This window comes from Lonchura striata, chromosome 1, assembly GCF_046129695.1.
Source record: "Lonchura striata isolate bLonStr1 chromosome 1, bLonStr1.mat, whole genome shotgun sequence".
NCBI classification, from domain to species: Eukaryota; Metazoa; Chordata; class Aves; order Passeriformes; family Estrildidae; genus Lonchura; species Lonchura striata.
The window spans coordinates 157,182,999-157,201,724 of record NC_134603.1 but is presented as its reverse complement, the minus strand read 5'-3'; the positions used below and the strand labels follow the sequence as shown (position 1 = coordinate 157,201,724).

Here is an 18,726-nt window from a genome sequence, read left to right as displayed (position 1 = left end):
GGCCGCTTTCGCCCACGCTCGCCTAGTCCCGCCCGCGCCCGCCTCCATTCGCCCATTCCCACAGCTCGGCTCCCTCCGCCCGGCCCCGGCTCCCTCCGGCTCACACATTTCCTCAGGGCACCTCATTCCACGGCACACAAACTGCAGCCCCTAAAAGGCTTGCAGCTCTTTCAACACACACACTTGTAACTCAGCTCTCGGGACAGAGCTGATGGCCCCTTTAGGACAAGAATAGTTACATCTAAAAGCAATTCCCTCATTTTGCATCTCCTTTTAATTTAAACCCCCCCCCCCAAAATCCCATCCATATCACAAGGAATGTGCAGTTCTGGTTCCCCCACCCTCAGTACCCTATTTGTACAAAGGACCTGGGTGCAGCACACACTCGGGATTCAACTGAATAAAGCCCAGCTTCAATAATCAGAACAACTGACATTTGTTTGCAAATTAGGTGCAGTTTTGTACGGTGCTGCGTACCCTCGGAGCCGAGTCGAGGAAAAAGAGCTACAGCACTGGAACCTAAGTTTTAGTAGCCAAGTCATCTATAACTTGTGCCATAAAGTAAACCAAGGATAACTACAGTATTATCTGCTGAAGTTCTCCACTGTGGGTTTCGGGTACAGCAGCACGTGCTTTACTCCCAGCAAAAGCTGCTCAGGTTGGGGGAGCCAGGAAGCCAAGTCTCTCCACTTTGTCTGAACACCATCTTCCAGGAAGGTACTGCTTCTTCTCTCCCAGGCTCCCTTCAACAAAGTGGCAAATACAGAATCCGGTGCCACAGGAGGCTCTTGGCTGACCTCCTTGTGGTTTTCAAACTGTTTAAAGCGAAACAAAAAGCATAAGAGAAAAACAGCGATGAGTATGAAACAAAAATCTCTTTAGCCACCTTTGTTTTGAGATGAGCCCTGAACTGAATCTCTGGAAACACTGGCATGCAGTCCTGCTAGAACAGAGCTGCCCAGCAGGTTCCCCAGGGGCGTCTGGAGTGTTCACACTGCTGAGCTTAGAAAAACTCACCAAACCCAGCCCAGGGGCCTGTGATCCTCCACCCACCTGGGGGAACTCCGGGCGCTGTAAACAGAGGCCACAGCGCACACCAGGCTCTGCTGTGCCCGGTGAGGAGTCTCTGTATGAGCCCTGAGCCCTGGTATCGCCTCCCAAACACCACAGAGACCTCTTGTGCCATCAGAGAAAAGCCCTGGAGCAAACATGTGTCCCCAGCAGGATCAACAAGAGATGCAGAATTACCTCCTCAATAAAAACGCTGTTTCTGATGGAAATGTAACCTCTGTCGACTGCGAGGATTTTATAGGAATACTGGCTCAAGAATTCAGCGACTTCACGGACTCCATACCACAGGTTCCTGGGACTGCTTGGGCATCCAGAGTCTATAGTATTGGTTAAACTGGTAGAGCTGAGGATACTTAGCAGCTTTCAGGGACTCGGGATCTTTGTCACAGAGCTGGAGCGTCAAGCAGGGAGCAAGGGGTTCTCTCAGAGAGTGCAGGAGGTCAGTGAAAACAGCACCAAGGTCCTCCACGACATCTGCTCCTAGAAAAGCCAAATAAATTAAACTATTAACATGAGCACGGACACTGGGACAACCTTCCTTACTTTGGGCCTTGCCAGCAGCCCACAGAGCCTCATGGAGAAAAGAACTGAACAAGATCAAAAAGTGTTCCTAGTGAACTATACACGTGCTCCTGGCTGCTGAGGTGCCTGAAAAACCCTCCAGACATCATCAGCTCTTGCTGAAGCAAATAATCCACATTCGCTGTGTTGTGCCAAAAACACGCCCGGCCCTTAACAGGGAGAGACCCTGCCAGGCACCGCCTCAGAGAAGAACCAAGCTAACACCCAGCCAACATGTACAAATTAAGCAGAATTTTCTGTCAGAACTGGGACTTTCAGCACCCCCCAGGTGCTACTCGACTGCCACATACACACAGAGGGCTTTGTGAGGTGCTCTGGGGTTGGCCAATCCTGCTCCAAGCCCTGCTGATGCCCCTGTGATTTTAACGCTGTCCTCAAGGAGGTGGTAGAACCTCGCAATATTTGCCCTTGGAGCTTAATTTCTGAAGTTTTCCTTGGGAAACGCATCCACTTCCTACTTAACAATGCAGTCCTCTCTCCCTGCTCTCGGGAAGAGCTGCCCACAGGCACGAGAATCACCTTCCTCTCCTGATCGCCACGCTCTGCCCTTAAAACGCTGTGTTACTGAGGCCAACTACTTCCAGACCAAGACTGTCCATGCAGGGACAGTGCCCCTTTTCTTTAGAAGGTAACATGAGGGAAGGTAACAGGACCTCGCAGCCAGCAAGAGGATGGGAGAAGAAGCTGTGCTATCAGCAAGTACCAGTGCTCCAAATGCAGGGAGCGCCATGCAGCCCTGTCTCTGCCAGGAAAGGCTCATGGAGCAGAAGAATGAGCACACGGGCTGCCTCTCAATCTCCTGGCAGGAAGCTTCTCTACTCCCCTTGTGCCTGGACACAAAGCTTTGGGCAGTAAGAAGGGAGAGGCACGGTGGCACCCGTTCAGGGACGAGCCAAGCTACGGCACACCCTGCCCTGGTTCAGTGCTGGGAACTGACGGTGAGCTGGCTACAAAAACCACAGGAAAGATCATGTTTGACCCCATGCAGCTTTTCTCTTAGAAATCACTTTAGACACTCTTCTTGTGACTAGCGCTCAGTGAATCCTACCGGGACAGAATGGGATGTGCTGCAGCAGCAACCCTGACCATGGCGTGGCTGTCCCTGCTACCTGCACGGACACAGCTTGGCCACGGAGAGAAAATCTTTTGTGCCAGGAATATTTACCAGTGCCAGGTGCTGGTAAGCACTGCTCAGGGTGCTGCTGGCACCTGGGATGGCTCAAAGCTCCATGGTTTGTGGCAACAGCCAAAAAGCACATGCCACTTCCTGAGGACCTCCACCTGTAGTATCCTGGGCAATTCAAAACCCACTATTCCCTTGTGCCTTTGTCTACCTGGAGTCATTCAGGGAAATGAAAATACACTAACTGAATTAAGAAGAGAAAACTGTTAAGATACATTATTCTTAGGCCTCTGATGGAGAATTGAAGCACCATCAATTGCCTTCCTTCCTGCTCCTTTAATTTGCAGAATGAGTGTCCATACAGACTTCTAATGAGGTTTAATTCATCTTCCTTAAAGGTAGCTTAGTTTAACTTCCTTCTATTCCTCCTCTAGACAACTTATGAATTACACTATTAAAGCACCCTGACTCAAAGGATTCTTGCACTGTGGGAACACTTCCTGCTCAGAGTTTTTCAACAGTTAAAATCTCTGTGCTATCTTTTATGCCAGATTTAGTCAACTAGCCTAAATGGGTCCACAAAAGACATCTGTATGGATGAATGCAATTAGTTAAAATCTTCTCCTTCTCCTACTCAACAGAGTTATAGGGCCTGCAACAACATGCTAATTCAAGTTAAGAATGATTCTAGTGACTTCACTGTAGTTTGATAAGTATTAAGGATTTGCCTAGCAATGTGCTTGTACTGATTTTAATAAACTTTTTTCATCACTAGAGGCAAATTCCAGGAGACATTTATTTTAATTTAACTAACTCTACCTGAAGACATACCTTTGGTTAAGTAACCAGTATCCTTCACAGAACTGACTTACCTAAAGTGAGGTACTCTTAAATTGCTGTAATACCCAAAAGGAATCTACACACTGCAAAATGCCTTCAAGAATAATTGTGTTTAATTGGTATGGAGAAAGTTATGGTTGTGTTCTGAAAAACCATTCTTCTGCTAAAGATGAGGGACAAGATGCACATTTAAATTACTATGACACGGTGTGAATGAGACAGGGTCACATATATCAAAGGAAAACTACATCATTTTATGTTGCTTTCCTGTTTTTCCACTGCTTAGGTTTACAAAACTGGCAACACAATGTGTTGTCAAATATGTTGAGAGCTAGTTTTGGAGAGTACTCGATCTGAAAATAAATTCTCTTTTTAGGTGGCAATTGACTTCCACTGTCCTTAGTTACAAAGAGGGTCCACAGGAGTGTAGAACTTTTGAGGTCTGTGCTGCAGAAGCATGGGCTATGTTGCAGTTACTGCTGAACCACGCTCTGCCCTTAAAACGCTGTGTTACTGAAGCCAACTACTTCCAGGACCAAGACTATGCAGGGACAGTGTCCCTTCTCTTTAGGGTCAGGGAAAAAGGGCAGAAGCACCTACAGAGCTTCAATGCCCCTCTTGAGCACAAAGCACCGTGAATCTGCACCTCCTTCTGCTTGCAGGGAAGATAATAAAATGCCTCAAGGTAAAAAATGATAAATGGTAAAAAATTATTGCAAGAGGGCAGAAATGATGCCACTTTCACTCCACTGCTAGAAACGACACATAAAACATTAAAAAAACCCCTGTACCTGTTCCATTTTCAGACTGAAACAACAGCATATTCCTGGCTTCTAATGCAGCAGGGACAACAGCACTGAAGGGAAATGTTTGGATAATCACATCTTCATTCAAAGAGAACCCAATTTCTTCATCTAAGCCATCACTGCCCTCCATCAGAACAGCCAGCACATCCACGACATCTAATAAGTGAAGGAAAAAATGTAAGCAGAGGATCCAGACTAACTGGGAAAACAACAGAGGTAAAATGCAACATTCCAGGAACACAAAGTATCTTTTTAGTTTCCCCCAAAAAAACCAAAACCAAACCAAACAAACAAAAAACCTCACCAAAATGGAAACATTTTATACGGCCCCCTTGAGGACTTTCTTGGGTTGTTACTGATGTTTGGAGGGGTGTAAGGGCAGTTAACACTTGTGTTTGTGATGCTTTTGCTTGCTTTTGTAACTTTTCCTTTAGTATTTTAATAGTTTTAACTAAAAATGTTTGTGGCTTTGTTGGTATAGTAGTTATCTGTTTTAGTGTATTTTTTATAGTTTAATTAGTTTTTAATGTATTTAGTATACTTCTTGTAGAAGTATTACAATTTTGTAAAGCATACTGCTTTAATAATTAATTAATAATTTAATGATTTACGTATAAACGTATAAATATATATTTAACGTATAAATATATAAATATATTATGTATAAACTTAGGCACTCTAGTTTTTTTTTACTGCTGTTGTTGCTTTATTAATAAATGCTTTAAAAGTTTTTTGGTTTTTTTTTTTGCTTAATTTTTATATATGCTGGTAAATTTCTTGGGTCTTTTACTTTATCTATAGCTTGTTGAGTTAGTTGCATTGCCTTTTGACATTTTTTAGGTTTTAGCATAGCTTGTGCCTTAGTGCGAAAACATGGTCTTAAGCTTATCAATTTATCTATAGTTACTTTGTGAAGAGGATCTTTAGGCTGCTTTTGCATAGCTACAGCTTTATTAACTTCTGCTTGCTAGTGTGCACTAAATAAAAGTTTCTGATGCGGTGAGAAAATAAGTTTAGCAAGACTTTTAGAATTTTTTGGCAACAATATATTAGTACTCTAAATATAATTTAGTATTTGCTGAGTTGGTTTATTAGTTACTCTAAATTGACTCACTGTAGCTTGCAACTGTGACAACAATTTTTTAATCTAACGGTGTAATTTGAGCTGGTAACCTTTTGCTCGCTTGCTGCTGAAAAATTATAGGATAAGCTAAGTCGGCTGCTAGTTCTAAAGTTTGCTTATTCTCTTTGTTTAGTTTTTCTTTTGTTAGAGTTGCCTAAACTTCTTTTTGCTCTCTGGCCAGAGCCTTTGTTAGGTCAGACTTTGCCTTAGGGGTTGATTTACTGACAGACAAACTGTGACAAACCAGTGATCTCTGTTTGGGGGGGCTGGAGGAGCCGTGGGCTCACAACGCGACTCTGTTTCCGTGTCCTCAGGCACGGGTCGCAATGGAGGTAACTCCACTGTAGACACAGCAGGTGGCATGGAAATACTAGGTAATTAATTTTCTCTGCTATAACTTTTATTCTTCTCTAGTGTGACGTTGCTTGTGCAGCAGCTTTTTTTTCTGCCTGATGTTGTAATAACTCATTGTGAACTACCTTTTACAACTTTTTTAGCTTTTTGGCTGCCTTATCATCATCTAAAATGTCTTCTTATAGTTTATCTTTAAACTTACGCCACTTAGACAACTTATGTACTGTATGAGGATTTATAAAGAACCCCTTAGCATACCTATATGTTAATAACCTTGGCAGATCTTTATGTAAATCAATGTTTTTAATCTGCCTTTTCTGCAAGAATGCAGTAAATAAATCATATGCTGCTTGCCTCTCCATACCTCTATTGTCAGCGCTGTTGCAGCCCTCCGAGGTCGTCGGCAGCACGTATCGGCCAGGCTTGCCTCTGCAGTCACCTGGGGCACGGTGCACTCTATTTCAATTCAGCACTTTTGCCGTCCTGGCTGCATCAGGACCTGAACTCTTTTTCATCACTCCACCGTGGCGCCTATCACGTCGAGGTCACCATTTTTGGGGAAAAATAACGGGAGAAAAGCCCATTCTATAATGCCAACAAGTTTCAGTTTATTCTAAGTACGCATGTACAGTTATACCCGTTATAATGAAGCTCATGCATATTGCAAAACTTAGGCTCCTCATTGGTGTCTCTAGAACAGGTCAAGCTCGCCTTTGGGGCTTTCTCTGCTTGCTTTGTTTTCCCTTACACTTATCTCTTTGCTGACCGTTCTGCTGCTGGGAACCAGCTCACCCAAGGACGTGTGATATTGTTGCTACATCCGCTATTGCTGCACTCTGCAATTTTCAGCTACCGCTTCACTAACTGCAAGTAGTCATGGCCTCTCTCCCGAAGCCACTCATCCACAAAACTCTCCACACATCGATCCGAATTTTTGGGCACTTTTCCCTTTTTTTTTTTTTTTTTTTTGCTTTTTCCCCATTTTTTGCCTTTCCCGCATTTTTGGGCTCCTAAACCGTTTCTTTGTGCGATTTTCCCACATTTTCTGATCTTTTTCCCACTTTTCGGCTCTTTCGCCGACTTTGGTCACTCCCCCCCAATTTCCGAGCTCCCCGATCCCATTTTCGCCCATTCTTCCCTAATTTTTGGGCTCTTTACCCATTTTTGGTCACTTCCCCCCCGTTTCCGCGTTCCCCCATCCCGATTCCGGGCTCCTTGTCCCGCTTTTTGGCTTTTTTTTTCCCGTTTTTTACCTTTTTTCCCCCTTTTTCTGGACTCTCGCATGTCATATTTCCCGCGTCCGGTCCCTCATGGCGGCCGCGCACGCGCAGGAGCGACCACAGGGACGGTCCATAGAGATGAATAGGAGGTCCTCCAGGAGCATAGAGACGAGCCGGAAGTTCCATGAAACCATAGAGACGAACAGAAAGTCCTCCAGAAACCATAGAGATGAACCGGAAGTTCCATAAGATCATAGAGACGAACATGAAGTCCTCCAAAAACCATAGAGATGAGCCGGAAGTTCCAAGAAACGATAGAGACTAAGCGGAAGTTTTCCAGAAACCATGGAGATTAACCGGAAATTCCACAACACCATTGAGACGAACAAGAAGTCCTCAAAAACAATAGAGATGAACCGTTGTCGTACGGACGGCAGCCGGCGCGGGACAACAAGCCACAACGCGATTTCGTACGGACGGCGACCGGTGCGGGACAGAAATCCGCAACGCTTGGTGGCATGGACGGCGGCAGGCGCGGGACAGAAAGCTGCGCTCGCCGCTGCCATCCTTCTCCGGCGCCGCCGCGGAGCCGCCTTCAGCTCTCCCCTCACTCACAGACACCGCCCCGCTCGCCGCTCGCTGCCGCCCCTCGCCCTTCCCGCCCCGTCTCGGTGGTTTTGGGGCCGCTCTGGCTCCTCCCGCCCCGTCTCGGTGGTTTTGCCGGGCGCTGGCTGGGGGCCTGCAGTACCGCCCTGTGTCCACAAGGCGGCAGCACTGCCGCCCGCCACCGTCGGGGGCCGCCGCTCGCCTCGGGGCCGCGGGGCGGGGCCGGCGGCAAAAAAGAACGGGCGCCGTCCCCTGCGGAACGTCCTCGGTAGCAAATGCCCCGAAACATCCCGCGCGGAAAAGAACGCAAACAAAAAAAACCCTGCCTCTAACCCAACAAGAACCAAAAGAAAAAACCTTTTCTTTTAAACTGCATTTCAATGTATTTTGTTTTTATATTTTTAATATTTATATACACATTCATATTTATAATTCGGATTTAAAGGCTGACAGGGGAGGGAAGAGGGACGGTGGACAGAGGAGGGAGAGAGGAGGAAAGGAGCGGAGCAGCGGGGCAGGGACAGGACAGGAAGGATCCGGGTTTGGGGGGGACAAGGAAACGGGGGAAAGAGAGATAACCGAGGGGAATACGGGCAGGAGCACGGAGAAGGAGGGAGAGGGACAGGAGTGGGATCCCTCCCAGCGCCCCGGCTCCGCCCCGGCGCCCCGCCCTGCCCGGGCTGCTGGGCTCGGCAGAGCTCGGCTCCGCTCGCCTCCTCGGCCCCTTTCGGCCGCTTTCGCCCACGCTCGCCTAGTCCCGCCCGCGCCCGCCTCCATTCGCCCATTCCCACAGCTCGGCTCCCTCCGCCCGGCCCCGGCTCCCTCCGGCTCACACATTTCCTCAGGGCACCTCATTCCAGGGCACACAAACTGCAGCCCCTAAAGGCTTGCGGCTCTTCCAACACACACACTCCTAACTCAGCTCTGGGGACAGAGCTGATGGCCCCTTTAGGACAAGAATAGTTACATCTAAAAGCAATTCCCTCATTTTGCATCTCCTTTTTATTGAACCCCCCCAAAATCCCATCCATATCACAAGGAATGTGCAGTTCTGGTTCCCCCACCCTCAGTACCCTATTTGTACAAAGGACCTGGGTGCAGCACACACTCCGGATTCAACTCAATAAAGCCCAGCTTCAATAATCAGAACAACTGACATTTGTTTACAAATTAGGTATAATTTTGTACGGTGCTGCGTACCCTCGGAGCCGAGTCGAGGAAAAAGAGCTACAGCACTGGAACCTAAGTTTTAGCAGCCAAGTCATCTATAACTTGTGCCATAAAGTAAACCAAGGATAACTACAGTATTATCTGCTGAAGTTCTCCACTGTGGGTTTCGGGTACAGCAGCACGTGCTTTACTCCCAGCAAAAGCTGCTCAGGTTGGGGGAGCCAGGAAGCCAAGTCTCTCCACTTTGTCTGAACACCATCTTCCAGGAAGGTACTGCTTCTTCTCTCCCAGGCTCCCTTCAACAAAGTGGCAAATACAGAATCCGGTGCCACAGGAGGCTCTTGGCTGACCTCCTTGTGGTTTTCAAACTGTTTAAAGCGAAACAAAAAGCATAAGAGAAAAACAGCGATGAGTATGAAACAAAAATCTCTTTAGCCACCTTTGTTTTGAGATGAGCCCTGAACTGAATCTCTGGAAACACTGGCATGCAGTCCTGCTAGAACAGAGCTGCCCAGCAGGTTCCCCAGGGGCGTCTGGAGTGTTCACACTGCTGAGCTTAGAAAAACTCACCAAACCCAGCCCAGGGGCCTGTGATCCTCCACCCACCTGGGGGAACTCCGGGCGCTGTAAACAGAGGCCACAGCGCACACCAGGCTCTGCTGTGCCCGGTGAGGAGTCTCTGTATGAGCCCTGAGCCCTGGTATCGCCTCCCAAACACCACAGAGACCTCTTGTGCCATCAGAGAAAAGCCCTGGAGCAAACATGTGTCCCCAGCAGGATCAACAAGAGATGCAGAATTACCTCCTCAATAAAAACGCTGTTTCTGATGGAAATGTAACCTCTGTCGACTGCGAGGATTTTATAGGAATACTGGCTCAAGAATTCAGCGACTTCACGGACTCCATACCACAGGTTCCTGGGACTGCTTGGGCATCCAGAGTCTATAGTATCGGTTAAACTGGTAGAGCTGAGGATACTTAGCAGCTTTCAGGGACTCGGGATCTTTGTCACAGAGCTGGAGCGTCAAGCAGGGAGCAAGGGGTTCTCTCAGAGAGTGCAGGAGGTCAGTGAAAACAGCACCAAGGTCCTCCACGACATCTGCTCCTAGAAAAGCCAAATAAATTAAACTATTAACATGAGCACGGACACTGGGACAACCTTCCTTACTTTGGGCCTTGCCAGCAGCCCACAGAGCCTCATGGAGAAAAGAACTGAACAAGATCAAAAAGTGTTCCTAGTGAACTATACACGTGCTCCTGGCTGCTGAGGTGCCTGAAAAACCCTCCAGACATCATCAGCTCTTGCTGAAGCAAATAATCCACATTCGCTGTGTTGTGCCAAAAACACAGCCGTCTCTTAACAGGGACGGACCCTGCCAGGCACCGCCTCAGAGAAGAACCGAGCTGTACTGGGGGCACACACCCAGCCAACGTGTACAAGTTAAGCAGAATTTTCTGTCAGAACTGGGACTTTCAGCACCCCCCAGGTGCTACTCGACTGCCACATACACACAGAGGGCTTCGTGAGGCGCTCTGGGGTTGGCCAGTCCTGCTCCAAGCTCTGCTGATGCCCCTGTGGTTTTAACGCTGTCCTCAAGGAGGTGGTAGAACCTCGCAGTATTTGCCCTTGGAGCTTAATTTCTGAAGTTTCCCTTGGGAAATGCATCCACTTCCTACTTAACAATGCAGTCCCCTCTCCCTGATCTCGGGAAGAGCTGCCCACAGGCACGAGAATCACCTTCCTCTCCTGATCGCCACGCTCTGCCCTTAAAACGCTGTGTTACTGAGGCCAACTACTTCCAGACCAAGACTGTCCATGCAGGGACAGTGTCCCTTCTCTTTAGGGTCAGGGAAAAAGGGCAGACGCACCTACAGAGCTTCAATGCCCCTCTTGAGCACAAAACACTGTGAATCTGCACCTCCTTCTGCTTGCAGGGAAGATAATAAAATGCCTCAAGGTAAAAAATGATAAATGGTAAAAAATTATTGCAAGAGGGCAGAAATGATGCCACTTTCACTCCACTGCTGGAAATGACACACAAAACATTAAAAAAACCCCTGTACCTGTTCCATTTTCAGACTAAAGCAACAGTATATTCCTGGCTGCTAATGCAGCAGGGACAACAGCACTGAAGGGAAATGTTTGGATAATCACATCTTCATTCAAAGAGAACCCAATTTCTTCATCTAAGCCATCACTGCCCTCCATCAGAACAGCCAGCACATCCACGACATCTAATAAGTGAAGGAAAAAATGTAAGCAGAGGATCCAGACTTACTGGGAAAATAACAGACGTAGAATGCAACATTCCAGGAACACAAGGTATCTTTCTAGTTCTCAAAAAAAAAAAAACCAAACCAAAACCGAACAAAACAAACACAAAAAGCCCTCAAAAAAATAAATAAAACCAACAAAAAAAAAACAATCAAAAAACCCAAAGGCACATTTGTCAGGCAATACAATGTTAGGGGCAGCACAAAAATCACAGCTGTACTTCACTCTGGCTTTCAATGCTGCTTTCCAGCACAGGTTGCCCAGAGAAGCTGTGGCTGCCCCCGGATACCTAGAAGTGTCCAAGGCCAGGCTGGACAGGGCTTAGAGCATCCTGGGATGGTGGAAGGTGTCCCTGCCCATGGCAGGGGGTGGAACGGGACGAGCTTTAAAAAAAGGAGCCTTCCCATCCAAACCCTTCTGCGATTCCATGATTCTATGAGCAGCCCCAGGCAGAAGGACTAGATTTCCATTGTGGTTCGAAAATGCTGTTGCAAGAGCACGAAGAGAGATTTCAAATACCGTTAAAGTGGCACAACCACATCAAAAATTACGTTTGGGGGTAAAGTGGCAACTCTGCAATTCCAGCTTCTGATACCAAGGACACATGGAGGGCTGAATCCTGGAGGTCCTTACAGGACAGGATTTCTAGAGTTATCCATCCCCAGTTTGCTGCTTAGGGTTAGAAAACGTAGCCCCAAGTCTTGGAATTCTGTTCTTAGAGGGGTTACCACATACCATCAGCGTGAGAGACGGGGATGCTGATGTTTGATCCGAGTCCTGTAGCAACCTGGAGCACGCTGGCGTCCCGAACCAGGTCTGCTGCCTTGTCCGTGTAGGGGTAGGGCTTTGTCCTCAGCCTTCAGCAGGATCTGTCAGCAAAGGTGGAGAGAAAAGTAGAGTGCACCGGCTCCCAAGTGTGGGGGAACCATGTGCTGCTAAGGAAGACCACATGCTGAAAGTGGTTGGAAGCCGGGTAGGTTTTGGGAAGACAAATTCCATACTACTTCTGCAGGATTCTGTCTACAGTTCCTGCTCTACAAACCAAATACATGAAACGACAACAAACAAAAAAAAAACACATTAAATTATCAACAACGAAATAATTATTTCTACCTCAATAACCCCATAATGCCTCAAACCATTCCAAGGAGGGCAGCAGGAGGGGCGGGCAAAGCCAGGGCCCTGCCGGGCTCCCCTCGCTGCTGCCATCCTTCTCTGGTGCTGCCGCCGAGCCGCCTTCAGCCCAAAACCCACCCAAAAATACCCCAAAATCGTCCTAAAAATACCCACAAAAAACCCACCCAAAAATACCCAAACCCTCCTAAAAATACTCAAAAAACTCACCATAAAATGCCCCAAAACAGCCCAAAACCCTCCCAAGAATACCCCAAAAAATCCACCCAAAAATACCCTAAAACCCACCAAAAAATACCCCAAAGCCCTCTCAAGAATACCCGAAAACCCTGCCCAAAACCACCCCGAAACCCCAAATTAACCACTCTGAGCTCCCCATACCCCAAAATTTCCTCCCCAAACCCCAAAATTCCCCCCCAACCCCCAAAATTCACTTCTGGGTCTCGTCCTTGGTGTCCGGCGGCTGATGGGGCCCCCCCAGGCCCGAGGGCGGTGCCCCCAAACCCGGGGGGAGTTCGGGGTCCGAGTCGGGGTCGTCCTCATGAGCCACCAGCCTGGGGACCCAAAAACCGGGGGGAACCCCAAATCAGGGGGGGGACCCAAAATTGGGGGGGTTCCTGGGGGATTCTGGAAGGTTTTTAGGGCATCCCAGGAGGAATTTTGGGGTGTCAGGGGGTTTTTGGGGTCCCAGGAGGAATTTCAGGGATCCTAAAGGGAAATTTGGAGGTCCCAGGGGGTGTTTTGGGGCCCCAAAAGGAATTTTGGGCATCCCGGGGGGGGCTTTTGGAGTCCTGGGGAGAATTTTAGGGGTCTCAGGGGGTTTTTGGGAGAAACTTTGGGGGTTCTGAGTAGAATTTTGGGGGCCCCAGGGGTGGTTTTGGGGTTCCGAAGGGAATTTTGGGGGGTTGCAGGGGGATTTTTGGGGCTCCTGAAGGGAATTTTTGGGTTTCCGAGGCTGTTTTTGGGGGTCCCGGGGCTGTTTTTGGGGCATCCCGCTGGGGTTTTTTGGGGGTCCCGGGAGTGTTTTTGGGGTCCCCCCCTCACCAGTCCATGGCCGGTTCCACTCCCCGGTTCCCGGTCAGTGCCAGCGCCTGCACCCTGCGGGACCGGGGGGCTCCCGGTTATTTTTGGGGGGGTCCCGGGGGGTTTTTTGGGGGTCCCGGAGAAATTTTAGGGGGCCCGCGTCCCCTCCGGCTGCTCCCGCCCGCCCGCCCTCCCCCGCTGTCCCCGGCCCTCCCCCGATGTCCCACCGGTGCCGCCGCCCTCACGCACGCCAAGCCCCGAATCCCATCTCCAGCAGCGCCTCCAGAGCCCGCCCGGACCCAGTCCCGGTCCCACCGCCGGCCGCCATCACGGCGGCGCCGGGCTCGCGTCACGTGGGGGACGGCGGCCGGCGAGGATCAGAAAGCACAAACCATTCTGGTACGGACGGCGACCGAAGAGGGACAAAAAGCCTCAAAGTGTTGCGGTATGGACGGCGGTCGGCGAGGGACAGAAAGCCCTCCCCTCACTCACAGACACCGCCCCGCTCGCCGCTCGCTCCCGCCCCTCGCCCTTCCCGCCCCGGCACCCAGCGGCGAAGGGCAGGGCGCGGGCTGGGGGGCTGCAGTACCGCCCTCTGTCCACAAGGCGGCAGCACTGCCACCCGCCACACCCGGGGGCCGCCGCTCTCCCGGAGGGGAGGCAGGCGGAAAAGAGCGGCGGCGATCGAGCCCCTTGGAAAAAAAATCCTTAGAAATAAATGGCCCAAAAAACCCCGCACAGAAATTAAAAGACCCTGCCTCGAACCAAATAACGCCCCCTCCGCCCCAAAAGCCCTTTCTTTTTAACCTATACATATTTCCACGTTGGTTTTGTTTATTTCTAGCTTTACGGCAGGGAGGCGGTGGGACAGCACGGGAGGGGACGGGACGGGCGCCCCGCGCGGCATGGCAGAGGCAGGGGCCGCGCCCAGGATGGCGGCCGCTGCAGGAGCCGGGCAGAGAGAGGCGAATCTGCCGATGCCGGTCGGCGCCTGCTCGAAATCCGACCGCCCGCGGAGCCACTGAGCCCACAGCCCGTGTGCACGGCAGTGGAACGGCCGCGGAAAATCCCGCCGGGCCACGCCGGCGTCAGGGTGGTGTTCAAGCAGAGCAGTCGACAGACACGGCTCCCGGATGTTCGCATCCTTTTCTTTGCGCCCTCTCGAGAAGGTCAAGCGAGCCCGCGCCAAGGCGTTCGCAAGAAGCCGGGCCGTGGGGACCTTGACGGAGAGAGGCGTTTTGCCGGTGCCTGTCGGCTCCCGCCAAAAACCCGCACGGTCGCGGTGCTGCTGACCCCACAGCCCATATGCACGGCATCGGAACCGCCGCGGAAAATCCCGTCGGGGGGCGCCGGCGGTGCGGGCAATTCAGGCAGTGTAGAAAACAGACACGGGTCCTCGAATTTCAATGTCCTCCTTTTCGCGCCCTCTCGAGAAGGTCAAGCGAGTCCGCGCCAAGCCACTCCCAAGATGGCGGCCGCGGGCGGCGGGCTGCAGTACCGCTCTCTGCCCACACGGCGGCAGCACTGCGCCGTCCCCTCCGGAAAAGCCTCGGCAGCGAATGCCCCGAAACATCCCGCGTGGACAAGAACGCCAACAAAAAAAACCCTGCCTCTGACCCGATAGGAACCGAAAGAAAAAGCCTTTCCTCTTAAACTGCATTTCAATCGATTTTATTTTTATATTTTTCATATTTACATTCACATTCGGATTTGTAATGGATATTGATGGAAATTTTTTTTTATGATTTCTGACATTTATTCGTGTTCCATTTTGTTACATTTTATATTTTTATACATTGCTTACATATTTCTATAGTTAGATTTCTATATCTAAAAGGTTCATATTGCTTAAAATAAACCCCTGCCTCGATCCAAGTAAAAAACTTTTTTAAAAACCCTTTATTTAAGCTCCATTTAGATGTATCTCTATTTTTCGCATTTATATTCAAATTTATATTTTAAATGTAGATTGATGTATGGTGTTATTTATAGTCTATCTCTTCCTAATACTTATTTTTAATTCTATTTTATATTTTTATATACACACCAGTATACATTGATTATATATTTCCATATTTAGAATGATAACAAAATAAAATGCATATTAATATTTTTTCCATTAAAACCCTGCCTCTAAACAAATAAAAACAAAAAAGCCCTTTCTATAAAAGATGCTTGAATATTTATATTTTTTTTCATCATTATAGTCACAGTTGAATTTTTACTTTATATTGATTTATAAATATATATCATATATATAATAAGGTAGCAAGATAGAATTTTAATAATAATTTATCTATTTCGTACATACCGCTAATACTTATATTTACTTACCTTTGAATTTTTATATAGATCTTAACGTATTTAGAATATATTTCTATACAAAGATTTCTAATTTCATTTTATTTCTATTCATAATTTTTATAATAAGATCCCTACCTACTACCAAATAGAAAAGAAAAATCCCCTTTATTTTAAGCTATATTTAAATATTTCTATATTTCTACTTTTGATTTTTACAAGTATTTATCTATTCTATCACAACATATTGAGGTACTATATTTCGATATATAATATTTATGACATGTAATGTGTTATAATAAGACACATACAGTAAAATGTGCATTATGTACTGTATTAATTCCTATTGTTTTATAATATTCATATATCCACATATATTAATTATACATTTCTATATGGATATTTATGTATATAATCGATATTTATATGTATATAAACATATAAAATACTCTACATCAAACAATATAATACCTAATAGTAATGGATAGCATTATTTATGTTACATGTTTAATTTGTTTTCCGTTTATATTTAAAATTGAAGTTTTATATTCCCATTTTCATATTTATGCATTTGTTTTGTTTCATTAGAGTTATAGTTAAAACACTGCAGTTATAATCTAATTCCTAAAAATAAAATGCCAAAACAAACAGCATCAAATTCCCACCAATACCGTCCAAAAAATTCAGAAAGGCTCCACCAGCCAACCAACTACCAGCAAAAATACCCGCACTACACTCCTTTCACTAGCAGCTCTTATCACGTCACAAAAACGAAACAACCGTTTTAAAAAAGACCGATAGAAACCCACACAGCAAATCACAAAAACCACTAAAAAGGAAAAAAAAAAAAAAAAAAAAGCCAACTAACTTACCGTACTCCAACCCATACAAGAGACCCCCAACGTTTCTAAAAAAAATAATAACCAAAACTCTATCACTACACTAACTCATAAAGAGAACACAGTGCTCCATAAAATTAACTAAAAAGCCCCACCAAATAATTACAGCTATTAAAAAATCGGAACCACGAAGAAACAAAAAAATCACCACCCAAATAAAATAAATACCTAAAAAGATCCACCATGGAAATGCCCATGTTCCCAAAAATAAAACTAATAAAAAAACAACAACCAAATACATCAAGCTACAAAAAAAAAAAAAAATTATATTAACAACAACAAAATAAGTATTCCTAACTCAAGAAACAAATATTGCCTAAAACCATCAAAACACAAATACCACCTAGAAAAAAACACGTCGCCAAAAGAGAAACGTAACCACAAACAATATCTCCCAAGTTCTCTGCAACAATGAAACATACACGGCAATCAAATAAGCCAAATGAATGAAACCCCTATAATATAATAAATAAGAATGCACTCATCAATATTAAAAAAAAAAACTCACCGATTAACTCCAGGACACTCCCTCAAGCCCACCAAAACAAACACTATGCACTCGCGCTAATAAAAGCCTCCACAACCGAATTAAAAAACGACCCTCTACTTCATGCTACGACCCAGAAAAAACAGTGTAAACCTTTAGAAACACATCCTTTAAAAACATAAGAACCGATCAAAAAGAAATCCAACAACACTCAACCCAAAAAAAAACCTTGTCTCGAGCACCCGAAGCAAGAACCGTAACAACCAAGAAGCGCCCGGGGCCCTTCTCCTACAGCGACGCCGATCAAAAGCCACCGATCCCAGGAGCTCCTCAGGAGCGCCTCAAAAGCAGCGCAGCAAGGGAGGCTGGAAGATGCGGAGCCGCGCTCCCGGCCCCGGGCGCAGCGCGGCTCCGGCAGGAAAGCGGCTCCTCCGGCAGGCAGAGGCGGCGCCGCGCCGGCAGACCCCCGCCCGCTGCCCCCGGCCCGGCGGGGCCGGCACCGGGCCCGGGGGGCCCCGGCGGCGCCCGAGCCCCGCGCCCGGAGCGGACGGAGCGGCGGCACCGGCCGGCACCGGCCCCGCCCGCCGGTCCGGCCAAAGCTCCGCTCGGCTCCGCACGGCTCGCACCGGCGCGGCTCCGGCGGGCCCGCGGCAGCCCAGCCGCGCCCAGCTCCCCTTCCGCCCCGGCCAGCCCCGGCACTGCCGGCAGGGCTCCGCGCCGCACCCTTCGCTGCCGGGCCGGGGGCAGAAGAAGCGCCCCGAATGCAGCGGCACAGCCCGATCCCCGCCCTGCCAGCGCTGCCACGGCTGCAGCTCCCTTCCTCTGAAGCCCCGACACTGACGCCACGCTGCGGCGCTCACCTCACCCCAACAAGGGCACAGAAACGTGGGCTCCCCTTCAACTGCGTCCCCTAGAAGAGCAGAAAAGAAGCGGCTTGCCTCGAATGATAGCAAAAGGGGGTTTTTACCTCAATCCAGACCTCTTAAAAGGCGGGACCACAGGGCAGCACCACAAATTTCAAACTCAGGATGACGAAATTTCAAAGGGAAAGAAGAAAAGTCCCCACTACAAAGACGCACCGGCTCACCTGCTTGGCTGCTGCTTCTCGGCACAAAGGTTTGTCCCTCGGCTCCTCCTTTAAGCAATGCTCCACGTACCCAAGTGTGTATCCAGGGGATCCCCCGGACCCTGTCCAAAGCGCTCACCGTCCTTCCAGGAGACAGCCCCGGGAGCCCCCCATAAACTCCTCTCCTCCAGCAGCTCCGTGCAAAAGCCAGCGAAGGCAAACCCTCGCCCTAAAATAACCTCCCTCCTCCCTCCCCCCTCCTCCCCGGCAGGAGCCGCCCCTCCTCATCATCCTCACAGCTCACACCTGGGGCTGCTCTGAGCCCTCATCATCCTCACAGCTCACACCTGCCGCTGTTGCCGCACTCCAACAGCGTCTCTCCGTCTCCAGCACACAGCCCACTTCTCACAGACACAGATTCATTGGAAATCTGCTATGGGTGTTGCCTTTTCTTAATCCATCTGGTTACACGATTAAAACACATATATGCATTGATGGTTATTGAGAGAAAGCTTTCCCCTGGAGAAAACAGTCCTTTTGCTGGCACACTTTGATACACCTTCGTGAAAAGCAGAATCAGCACCAACTCCTAAGACCCCTGCCGAGGAACCCAGCCCTGCCTGGGACACCCAAAGCAGCAGACCTCG

General features: G+C 48.4%; 2 long non-coding RNA genes across 10 annotated transcripts; both read right to left on the bottom strand.

The window, feature by feature from the left end:
- Nucleotides 1-256: 256 nt before the first annotated feature.
- Nucleotides 257-7,253, bottom strand: LOC144248239 (uncharacterized). Of its 2 annotated transcripts, XR_013341613.1 has the most exons (5): nt 7,153-7,253; nt 6,264-6,430; nt 4,408-4,578; nt 1,249-1,551; nt 257-815 (listed from the first exon to the last, which is right to left on the bottom strand). It is a non-coding gene; the product is annotated as an uncharacterized LOC144248239 (long non-coding RNA). The 2 variants fall into 2 exon arrangements; XR_013341612.1 differs by lacking the exon at nt 7,153-7,253 and having other exon boundaries at nt 6,264-7,125.
- A 1,456-nt stretch (nt 7,254-8,709) lies between these two features.
- Nucleotides 8,710-18,329, bottom strand: LOC144248240 (uncharacterized). 8 transcript variants are annotated; one of them, XR_013341619.1, is made up of 6 exons: nt 18,101-18,329; nt 13,348-13,401; nt 12,738-12,857; nt 11,905-12,038; nt 9,697-9,999; nt 8,710-9,263 (listed from the first exon to the last, which is right to left on the bottom strand). It is a non-coding gene; the product is annotated as an uncharacterized LOC144248240 (long non-coding RNA). The 8 variants fall into 8 exon arrangements; XR_013341621.1 differs by lacking the exon at nt 18,101-18,329 and adding an exon at nt 17,874-18,073; XR_013341618.1 differs by lacking the exon at nt 18,101-18,329 and adding an exon at nt 13,719-13,848.
- Between the last annotated feature and the right edge of the window lie 397 nt (nt 18,330-18,726).